Consider the following 12255-nt stretch of genomic DNA (forward strand, 5'->3'; position numbering starts at 1 on the left):
AGCAAATGAGTAGTGTTTACACCGGCATAGTGTTTTATCTCATTAACAGTATGAAGTTTATAACATTATATTGTGGTAGGATGGTGTGTGTGTGTGTGTGTGTGTGTGTGTGTGTGTGTGTGTGTGTGTGTGTGTGTGTGTGTGTGTGTGTGTGTGTGTGTGTGTGTGTGTCCGTGCGCACCTAAACTTAGAGATATCTTCTTTGACTCGCGGTGCAGAGCGGAGGATAGAAACAGGCGACTGAGGCGAGAGAGCTTTTTACAGGGAAATATTATAAAGTAAGTGTTTTATCTCATTTACCATTTGTTTTTCATAATTTATTGATTTATACCAATATGTAACTTATATGCTGTGCGCGTTTAAACGAGCCAAAAAATTTCTCTCAGGGGATATGACTCACCGTGCAGTGCAGACATGGAGTTTACTTTTAACCAAGATAACACAAAGTAAGTTACGTGTTTAACCTCATCTACAAAGTGTATTTATGACATTATATTGTTTTATAATTATATTTGTGTGTGTGTGTGTGTGTGTGTGTGTGTGTGTGTGTGTGTGTGTGTGTTGTGCTCCCAGAGCCGTTGAAATACAGAGTTCCTAACGTTACACGCTTTTACCTCGCGGGGTTCATGGAGCTCTCAACAACTCGCGCAGTCTATTTGTTCGAATGGTTGGAGGTGGACAGCAGTTTCACTATATTTGCTGCAATTTCTGGTAAATATTAACTTTATGAATTTAAATAATATCAAATTGTGAAATTTGAAGTTTTCAGCCCTAATTAAATCACATTGAGTCATTGTACAGTGTAAACATTGCAACATGTTGTCAATAAGCCTATAAAATGTTTTTTTTTTTTTTTTTTTTTTTTAAATGTTTTTATCTATTGCTCCTTGACAAGAAACTGAACTGGTTTACGGATCGGATGAAACTACATCTCGCTTCACTGCATGGTCTCTCTCTCAGATCGCCATCAGATACAGATAAGTTTCATGAAACTCCTTGAAAATTATTAAATGTGAGTTTGAATCGATACAGGTAAAATAAATAACTATTAAAGGGTAAGTTCACCCAAAAAGGAAAATTACCTCATGATTTACTCACCCTCAAGCCATACTAGGTGTATTCCAGACGAATACAATCGGAGTTATATTTAAAAAAAAATCTAAAGCATTATAAATGGCAGTGAATGGCAGTCCAAATTTTTAAGCCCAGAAAAAAAAAAGTGCATCAATCCTTTGTAAAAGTAATCCACATGGCTCCAGGGGGGTTAATAAAGACATTCTGATGTGAATCGATGGGTTTGTGTAAAAAAAAAAATCCATATTTAACAAGTTATAATGTAAAATATGTAGCTTCTGGCGCGACGGCCATCCGTATTAAAGTTACGGAAAAAGTGTAACTGGCACGGCGATGTCGTCGGATGTAGAGGGGAAGAAAAACGCAACTGGCGCAGCGACGGCATCGGACATGGTGTAAAAAAAACGTAATTGCCGCGACGATGACGTCGGACGTGGCGTAAATCTTTTGAACTTCGAGAGGCATTACACTTATTTCGTAAGTTGAAGGCGGTCCGCCAGAAGCCTTTATTAACCCCCCGGAGCCTTCTGGATTATTTTTATAATGGATACAGGGCTTGACATTAAGCATGTTCATGTGCTTGTCTGGAAAAAAGTTTGATATTTTGTGTGTGTGTGTGTGTGTGTGTGTGTGTGTGTTTTAAATATAATTTATTCTGAAGCAATATGCTGACCAGTATTCTATTAGCTTTGACATATTTAAATCTGCATATTTGTGAATTTTTTAATTATTATTTTTTACCTTATATAAAGGGCATTTCCCCTCTAATCTTATTAAATATAGGCTATGCTTCAGGTTTCATTTTATATTGTAAAATTTGATCTATACATTAATTTAAAATAAGACACTATAAGGGCTGTTACCAGTCACATTAAATAATTTACACTGAAAAATTTAATTTGCATTAAATAATGTTTTGAAATTTGAATTTTTGGATAGACCAATAATGTTTAAACATCAAACCAAACCTCCAGTAGGTGGTAGCAGGTGGCCGTTTTAATGGGTGAGTCATTAAGTCGTTCATTCAAACGATTCATTCAAACGCTGAATCGTTCAGTAACACACATGTTGCTGTGACGTGTTGCGGTTCTGCTGTGAATGATTTTCACTGCTGAAATAGAACAAAACATTAAATATTGCTTCTTAAATGTAAGTGACTTTAAGGGAATGTTAATTTAAGTGAATGTTAATTAATTGTTTTGCTATGAACTGTCATATGAAGTCAGTGTCATTTTCAGTCGTGGTGGTATTCAGGAAAACAGGTCAAGTGTTGTAATGTCTTCTCTAGAGGCTGCACAAGTGTCAACAGCGCGACCTTGTTATCGTCAGTTCATTATATATTATTATCCACTATCAATCGCCACTTACACTAAATTAATGCAATCATTCTTGCATTTTGGTGATTCGCTAGCTATTTTTTGTTTTAATCAGGTCCATCGGGCAAGTAAAATTCTCTTTCACTTGTCCCTTCGAAAAATCCACAAGCGTTAATGTCGAGCCCTGGGATAGATGCACTTTTTTTCTGGGCTTCAAAATTTGGGCAGCCATTCACTGCCATTTATAATTTTTGGATTAGCCAGAACTTTTTTTAATATAACTGATTCAGGGCTCGACATTAACGCTTGTCAGGGACAAGTGAAAGAGAATTTTACTTGCCCGATGGACAAGGGCCTGATTAAAACAAAAAATAAACTAACGTTAGCGAATCACCAAAATGCAAGAATGATTGTGCATTAATTTAGTGTAAGTGGCGATCGATAGTGGATAATAATATATGATGAAATGACGATAACAAGTTTGCGCTGTTGACACTCGTGCAGCCTCTCGAGGAGAAATTACAACACTAGAGCCATTTAAGCTGTTTCCTGAATACAATCACGACAGAAAGTGACTCTGAATTCATATGACGGTTCCATAAACATTACATTAACATTCACTTAGTCACTTACATTTTAGATACAATATTGAGTGTGTTTGTTCTATTTCAGCAGCGAAAATCGTTCACAGCAGAACCGTAACGCGTCTCACAGCAACTGAACGATTCAGTGTTTGAATGAATCGTTTGAATGAACGACTCAATGGCTCACTCATTAAGACGGCCACCTGCTGCCACCTACTGGAGGTTTAGTTTCATGTTTAAACATACTTTCTAACATTTGTATTTGTCTATTCAAAACTACAAATCTCAAAACATTATTTAATGTAGTTGTGATTTTTCAGTGTAAATTATTTGATTTGATTGGTAACAGCCCTTATATTGTCTTATTTTAATTTAATGTATTGATCAAATTTAACTATAGAATGAAACCTGAAGCAGAGCCTTTATTTAATAAGATTAGGGGGAAAATCCCCTTTATAAAAGGTAAAAATATCATACATTTCAAATGATTCAATAATTTTTTTTAAATCACAAATATGCATATTTAAATATGTCAAAGCTGATTGAACACTGGGGAGAATATTGCTTCAGAATAAATTATATTTACAACGCACACACGCACGGAAAAACAAAAAAATATCGAACTTTTTTCCGGACAAGCATATTTTTTATTTGGCCAAGTGAATGAACGATTTACTTGTCTGAAGGACAAGCACATGAACATGCTTAATGTCAAGCCCTGTGATTGTATTCGTCTGAAACAAGAATGTAATACACCTAGGATGGCTTGAGGGTGAGTAAATCATGGGCTAATTCTCACTTTTGGGTGAACTAACCCTTTAATATGACAGTGGTTTTAAATGTTGTTTTTGTTGCTTTTTTGCATTTGAATATTGCACTTTACTAGTAGATACAGCATGAAATAAACATGTATGAACATCAGAGAATATGTTTAAAGATACAGTACAATGTATGAAATCTGTATTGTCTCATGTAATCGCAGTGTTTCAACTGCGCAAACGTTAATAAACGTCAATAAATAGCTTTTAAGCAATGTCATGTCACATTTACCTCAGAAAAAATATTCTGTCAGCTAGAAAAAGTATATTTACTATATTGCATAGTTATTGTATTGCTGTTCTTTAGTATTTAATGTATGTTTGAATAAATATTTTATGACAGCACCACTTAAAATTTGTATCTGTGTCTCATTTTTTTCCAGCCAGATGATGATGAGAGAGACATTGTTCATGGGGTTAATGTAGGGCATCTTGACCATGAGTGAGGACATCAGACATGATAGTGCCTTCCCAGATGATGTTGTGGATGTGGATGTCATACTAGACGGAGATTGTGGTCATGGATCTAGAAGATGCCCTAAATGCCTTTGCCACACTGTTTGGGCTTGAGCTATGAGGTTATCCAACTTTTTATTTTATTTTTATTTTCAATCTAGGTTTAATGGTTGGGGAGAGCTGCAAAGCTGAAAAAATGCAGTGAGGTAACACTGGTGCATATGTGCTGTTTATGCTCATTGATAAATGTACTGAAGCTTGAGAGCTTACACATTGTTAATTAAAATGAACTTAAATTAAGTTTAAATTAAAATGGTATAAAGCCAAATCAGAGGTGTTTAACAGTCTGTGTCGTTTCTTTTTGCAATTTTCTGAAGAAAGGACATTTCAGACCTTTTGTGTGGTTGTTTTTGGTGTTTGTTTTTGCAATAAATATAAATGTGTACTGATATGTGTTGCTGTGATTTTAATTTGCTATAGGTTTTATTCTAAATCAAATGTAATTTACAATATAGTATATTATTCAATATAGTAATGCAATTAATACTTATTAAAGCAGCTTTGCAACCAACTAAAGTGAAGTTATGATGACTAGAACATTTAAGTTCAGAAAACTGAAGTGAAGTTATGATGACTAGAACATTTAAGTTCAGAAAACTAAAGTGAAGTTATGATGACTAGAACATTTAAGTTCAGAAAACTAAAGTGAAGTTATGATGACTAGAACATTTAAGTTCAGAAAACTAAAGTGAAGTTATGATGACTAGAACATTTAAGTTCAGAAAACTGAAGTGAAGTTATGATGACTAGAACATTTAAGTTCAGAAAACTAAAGGGGAAGTTTTTATTACTAAATGGAATTAGTTCAGATAACTTATTCAAATAAGTAAGAGAAACTTAAAAAAAACAATGCAAAAAGATAACAAAATATATTAAGTTAAGTCAACAAATAATTTTTTACAGTGTGTATATGTATTTATTGATTAATTATGGTATACTGGATGCTGATTGGTCAGATGATACTATAATAAAATACACATGATTAAACTCATGCTCAAAATATTGATTTGATGTGCCACTTTTCTAAATCATTGTAAAATAACTATAAGTGCACTTAATGTGGTAAGTTGCTTGACAGCTATGAAAAGCCTATGAGCAAAATTTATTTATATACAGAGACATCAAACACTACTGTTCAAAGGTTTAATCTAACTGTTCAAAAGCTTATTTTGAAAGATTTATATTTATAATTTTATTCAGCAGACACATTAAATTGATCAAAGGTGACAGGTTTCCACAAAAAATACTTCATTCAACTTTGATAATAATAATGAATGTTTCTTGAGCAACAAATCACCACATTAGAATGATTTCTGGAGGAACATAACACTGAAGACGGGAGTTAAATGCTGAAAATGTAGCTTTTGTCATTACAAGAATTACATTACATTATAATATATGCCGGTATATAACTATATATTTATAAAATTATAAATATATATTTATATGTATAAAAATAGTTATTTTAAATTGCAGTCATTTGTCACTATATTACTTTTGCTCTATTTTTGATCAAATAAATGCAGCTTTGGTGATCGTAAGAAACTTATTTCAAAATGAAAAATTTAGAACGGTGTATATTATCCTTATTATTTGTACATTTTTGAGTAAAAAAATCAAGGAGACAATAAAATAGATGGTTGGCTTTTTAAAGTAGATTGAGATATGTTATTTGGCAATTTCCCCCTATGTTTTTTTCAATTTGATGTCTATCTTCAGTTTTTCTTTCCTTTCCTCCTGCTTAACTCTGTGTCTTAACCACGCTCTACTCTCTGACCTGACCAAACACATTTGGCTATAGCACACATTAATCAGGATAGCTTTAGCTGACTCTCTCCATCTCTCTGACAGAACAGACCAATGTATTTCGTTTTGGACTCTGCTGTGGTCAGCTCACCCAGCCACTCAGTTTTATCTACCTGGCCTTTGTCATGCACACTTACACAGTGCTTTATTAGGTTGTTCGGCAGTGTGAGAGACTTGTGTTGCATTAACTCAAGGTCAGCAGGTTGGGAAGGCTTTGTTAGGATTCTCAAACTGACCTCCCACTCCTTCCCTTAAAGCACTGCTCTGAAAACTTCCCCGCCCACAGAGAGTTGGCAGCTTTATCATTTCTGCTCTCATTTTTACACCTCATATTGATGATGAATTGTAGAGGTTTTAATTAGCCTGCTAAAAGAGAACAGAATGGCTGAGGAAGCAGAATAGCGTTTGGACATTGATTATGAGAAATGCCTGATCTAATAAACATATAAGTAGTGGGTCCTAGTACAGATGTCATTGCCACTGGGGACATTTTCTGCAACAAAATAATCATAAAAAATCATCTTACTCATCCATAGTCTCATTTTAGAGTCAGTGCACCGCAAAATAACTTCTATTGACTTTGGCCTTAGTGGTACCATGTGCTTCAGTTCTATTTCCAGGACTTTATTGCACCTCTCAATGCGCAATTGTTTTAAACCAAATGACAATAATCATTGTTTTTTTTGTTTTTTTTGCTCATTAGGCCTACTACCTAATGGTAAGCTACACAATGTATTTTTTGTTGTTGTTTCAAAATGAAGAAAATGTAAAGAATGAGTAATACATTGTTAATTCTTTCCCCGAAACGAGTTTTTGCACCTGGTATGGCAGCTTGTTTCCCCCACAGAATACAAAATAAAAAAGATAATTGCGCCTTTACAGAATTGCGTAAAAAGTCGCAGTTGCGTGTAGCCTAATAAAATGTATTTAAGACCCTTTCCCCCCTCACAGTTGCGGGTTTAAATCTCACAAAGAACATTCTGAGAAAAGAAGTCAACATTGTGAGTCTAGCTAGCTCTGAGAGAAGCCATGCAGCATTAATTGACAGTCTTTGGGACATAATAGCCTACCTTTTTATTAGTTCATTGTAAAGCATGAAGGGTCTTTTCATTATGGGTTGTAGCGCTGTGCTGGAATTGTGTTTGTTCGTTACAGAGCCAAAGAACCAAAGAACAAAGAGAACGACCTAATATGATATTTTAATATTCCGGTTTCTGGGAGTGTTTTTTTTTTACCACTAGAGGGACAAAAGTTGCATAGTGTTAATAAAGATGAACAAAAAACGCGACACAAAATAAAATGTGTAGGCTACCTTTCTGTACTCTATGAGTTAAATGTTGTGTTTGTTGTAAGACGGCGTTTTGCGCGCCATCACGTGATCAGTCAAAGTCAGTTCCAGTCAGGAGACAGGCTTTAACTAGAACAAGTAGTTTTTTTGGTATTTCGAGGCGTTTTTTCCATAGACCGTAAAAAAATACCGTTTTTTTCGTGTCACACTTTCGTTACTCTTGATTTATCACAAACGGTGAGTTTTTTTCTGGGCGAGACGGAGTGAACGGTGGCGCTAAAAGTCACGACGACCAACTGCCAAGGTCAGGATTTTGTTAAATAATAGGCTACGTCAATACAGTATGCCCACAGAAGAACACTTGAAATGTATGACATGTCGCATGGGATCATTGGGTGATACTTTGCAGCTTGCTGCTGGTCGATCCACTGCCATTATGGACCAGCGGCCCTGTAAGTTAGTACAGATAAATTAGTGGCCCATAAGAGAAAGACTAGGGCACACCAAGGGCGAGTAAATGTTTTGATGACTTATTTATTTAATTTAGTAGCCTAGGCAACATTTCTATAAAATTATTTTGTATTAGTTTTAGGCAAATTATTTTAAGGGAATAACTGAATGTGGCAACAAATACAAGCTAGCATGGCCGAAACACCAAGTCCATTTTTATTAGCTGAAATTTTACAATCTCGCAAAGACCTACTATTTCACCGCACACCATTACATTAAAGATCAGCATGCTTGGAAAAAATATATACAAAAACCCCCCCAAAACAAAATAGATGTACCTAATCTGTAAACAGATATATTGATCAAAATAGTGCTGGGTAAAACCTGGTGACAGTGTGGAGCCGTGAGCAATATCAGCTCTGATGTAAAGGGAATTAAGGGAACCAGTGGAACTAAAAAGAGCTTCAGTGTTTTTTCACATGGCTGTCTATTAGTGATGCCTGTTGCCACGGTTACCCATGACATCTCTTTTCCTGGAAATGTAAAAGCACAGTCACTGGTTCTTTTCTTTTTTCGCTCTTTCTTGCAGCATCAGACCTTCCAAAGGAGGTAAGAGCCATCTCTTGTTCATCCTGACACTCTTCATGTGATGGTCTCTCTCTCGCTCTTTCTCTGGCTGATGGTGCTAAGGGAGAATCACACATTATTCACAGGTTCCCAAAAGCATACAAGTGGGCTGGCAAGAGAGTGTAACCATGGTGATGGGTTAATAGAGTGATCACCGTAGCAACATGGCTTGACAGGTGGATGGAAGGACTAACAGGGCTTGTGATTATGTCTCTCTCTCTCTGTGTGTCTGTAATTGGCCAATTCCTGTCACCCACTTAATCAGAGACTGCTATATTTTTAACTAACATTAGCAGCACAAAAGGAAATGAGCCTATCAACACTGATCTGCTAAGTATGGCCTCAAGATACTATTTGAAGACCAAAGTACAAGTGCACAATCATTTTAAACCCACAGGTATTCATAGTACTTATACAGTCATATCGAACTTTGCATACTTTACAGCGTGATTAAACAATGAAATGTGTAAAACTAAATAAAATTACTAAATATAAATCAAATATAATGTTACAAAATAAAATGTGGAGTGGTTGAATCTAGATATTTGGAGAAGAGATAGAAAGATTTGTGAATGCGTGCCTAAGAGCGAGTTAATAAGTAAAAGCAATATATTTATGTGTGTGTGTATTTGTGTGTGTGTGTTTGTTTCAGAGCTGACGGGGCACTGGAGCACTGAGGCAGAGCCAGACGGTCACTTTGGAAAATAAGCTCAAGATACCCACACTACAGAGAATGAGTGAAAAAGGCTGAATCAAATAACAGACATTCACTGGAAAAGAAGTGAGCACAGTAGACAGACCCTGAGCTCTGGTGCCCAGTGGTGTAACGCAAATCTTGGACCACCAGAGGAATCATGAGGTGAGGTGGTCAGGTGATCACCATCATTACATTTAGTCAGGTCATCATAACATTTGTATAAATACATTTTTCAGATGATTTAGGACAATTTGATACGGATAGTTTAACCCCGCTTTATCCTTTCTGTGCTGTAATATTTTTTATTATGAGCTAGTTTTTATTTAAGCAACTCGTATAGAACTTCAGAATTTACCATTTAGAAGTTATTGGTTAGGAAAATATTTATAGGTATATCGGTATAGCTAATTTTAATATCGTTGCATCCCTACTGCTATTAGGTGGTCTTTTTTTAGAAGAAATGTCAGTTATGTACACTACCCTTCAAAAGTTTTGAAGTTGGTAAGATTTTTTTATGTTTTGAAAGATGTCTCTTATGCCCACCAAGGCTGACTTTATTTGATCAAAGATACAGTAGCAACAGTAATATTGTGAAATAATATTACAGTTTAAAATAACATTTAATTTTTTTGTAATTTATTCCTGTGAATCAAAGCTGAATGTACAGCATTATTACTCCAGTCTTCAGTGTCAAGTGAGCCTTAGGAAATCATTCTAAATCTGATTTGATGCTCAGTGGAGTGAAGAATCACACTTCTCTGTCTGGCAATCAGATGGATGAGTCTGGGTTTGGCGGTTACCAGTAAAAAGAACTTGCAAAGCATTGTGCAAAGTGTAAAGTGTGGTGGAGGAGGGATTATGGTGTGGGGTTGTTTTTCAAGGGTTGGGCTTGGCCCTTTAGTTCCAGTGAAAAGGAATTCTTAATGCTTTAGTATATTATGAAAACACAAATGTCAGACATTTTGGACAATTTCATGTTCCTAATTTTGTGGAAACAGTTTGGGAATTGCCCCTACCTGTTCCAACATGACTGTGCACCAGTGCACAAAGCAAGGTCCATAAAGACATGAATGAGCGAGTTTGGTGTGGAGGAACTTAACAGTCCTGACCTCAACCCAATAGTACACCTTTGGGATGAATTAGAGCGGAGACTTCGAGTCAGGCCTTCTCATCCAACATCAGTGCCTGATCTCACAAATGCACTTCTAGAACAATGGTAAAACATTCATATGAACACACTTCTAAACCTTGTGGAAAACCTTCCCAGACGAGTAGTAGCTGTTATAGCTGTAAAGGATAGGCCAACTCCATATTAAACCCTACAGATTCAGAATGGGATGTTATTAAAGTTCATGTGCATGCAAAGGCAGGTGTCCCAAAACTTTTAGCAATATAGTGTACTTGCCACTTTGATACAGCTTCTATGAGAATAAAATTGTTCCATAATATAAAAACAATATAACTGACTCATACTGCCATGAGAGGGTCCCTGGAAATGGTCAAGGTTCCCTCTTCACTGTTGATTAAGAGGAGCATTCCAGATCATGAGGTAGAGAGTGATGTACCTGTAGGCAGAGAATTCAGAAACATTTAGATGAGCTTTAGTGTTCTGAAGAGTAAGCGTGCAGTTGTCAAGCACTGTAATAGACTGAGCTTCTTTGTGTTGTGCCATTAAGCTGCTAAAAGCAGCTAAGCTGATTTATATATGATGGTTTGCTTTGACCTGCCATTGTTCGAGACAGGACCAGGGCTCATTCTGTCCCAGTTTGCCATGGCACCAATTCATTTTTCCTGTTTGAGCTAGATAATGTCAGTCCATTTTAAATAGTTATCTTAAACTATAATGAAATATAAAGGGACCTTTTCCGCAAAAAATAGTTGTTTATGGATTTGTACAATCGAATATAAACGTAAATGCAATTACAGATCTAAATAAAAATTCAGTCCCAGTTTGGGATATATTAGTCATATTAGTACTGCTTCTTAAAGCCAATGAACAACAGAACAGAGTGTCACTTAGTTCTGTGATTAGTCATGTTGTCACGGCAACTGTCGATTGGGATGCCCAGGTGGCCACACTGAGTGGGCTGAAATTCATGAGGCATTTACATACGGCAAAGCTTCCCAATGTTGGTATGAAATGATGTGAACAGGATTAGAGTGTCTAAATGAAGGTTTCATTTAAACAAGTTCTGCCAACCACAGCACAATCTATGAGAAAAGCACACATTTATGTGTACAACTGGCTTGGCTGTGTCAACACTTTTGAATGACAGACAGGGTTGTATTATGTTTTAAACATCTCATGTTCATCCAGCTTCCTTAGTGTGGCTTTCACACGATGAGAAACACACAGATAGAAATGAGTTTCTTCTGGATCTCAACACACAGGTCACGTAACTACATTTTGTTGCTTTCAATGACCTTTTCCAACTATTGTTTTGCCTTTTGACCTGTGTGTTGAGCTCTAGAAGAAAACTCATTTCTATTTGCTCTGTCTCCCTCTATCATTTAACCCATTCCTCTCTTACTTAATACTTCGTTTTTTGTTTGTTTGGCAGATGTACTTATAATGGGAATTTTTTAGCATGTGTTTGCATTCTAGACAGACTATTAATGTTGGGTACTTTAGAGTGAGTCTTTCAGTATTAATACTTTATGCCAGTAGATGGCGACAGGTAACTTGCTTTATAAGTGAGTCGTAGATGAATTAATTCAAACAATTCGATCAAACACCGATTTATTTAAGAACAAAACCACTCTTTATCTGTGTTCCAATTCAGAGGCTGCATCCTTCAAGGGCCACAAAGGTCAGACTGACTAACAATCAGACTGTCAGACTGACAGCTGTCATTGATGAGTGTACTGGACTTTTTTGAAAGTTACATTAAACTGTCTTTAAACAAAACAGTTTACAAACTGTCTAAATATATTCACTATGACCCATTTCTTTACATAATAAAGAGTATAAACTTAATATAATCTTAGTAACATATGTTAACATTTGAACCGTTTTTTATTTTTTCATTTGTGTCATTAGATATTTGAGTAAGCTAAAACTTGATACTTGCATTTAAAA

At 35.7% G+C, this 12255-nt stretch overlaps 1 long non-coding RNA gene across 1 annotated transcript; it reads left to right on the forward strand.

The window, feature by feature from the left end:
* Positions 1-1203, forward strand: LOC137090674 (uncharacterized). Its single transcript, XR_010907939.1, has 4 exons — positions 1-278; positions 387-446; positions 574-711; positions 896-1203. It is a non-coding gene; the product is annotated as an uncharacterized lncRNA (long non-coding RNA).
* The last annotated feature ends 11052 nt before the right edge of the window (positions 1204-12255 follow it).

The sequence above is a fragment of the Pseudorasbora parva genome, chromosome 10 (genome assembly GCF_024679245.1).
Source record: "Pseudorasbora parva isolate DD20220531a chromosome 10, ASM2467924v1, whole genome shotgun sequence".
Classification (NCBI taxonomy): Eukaryota; Metazoa; Chordata; class Actinopteri; order Cypriniformes; family Gobionidae; genus Pseudorasbora; species Pseudorasbora parva.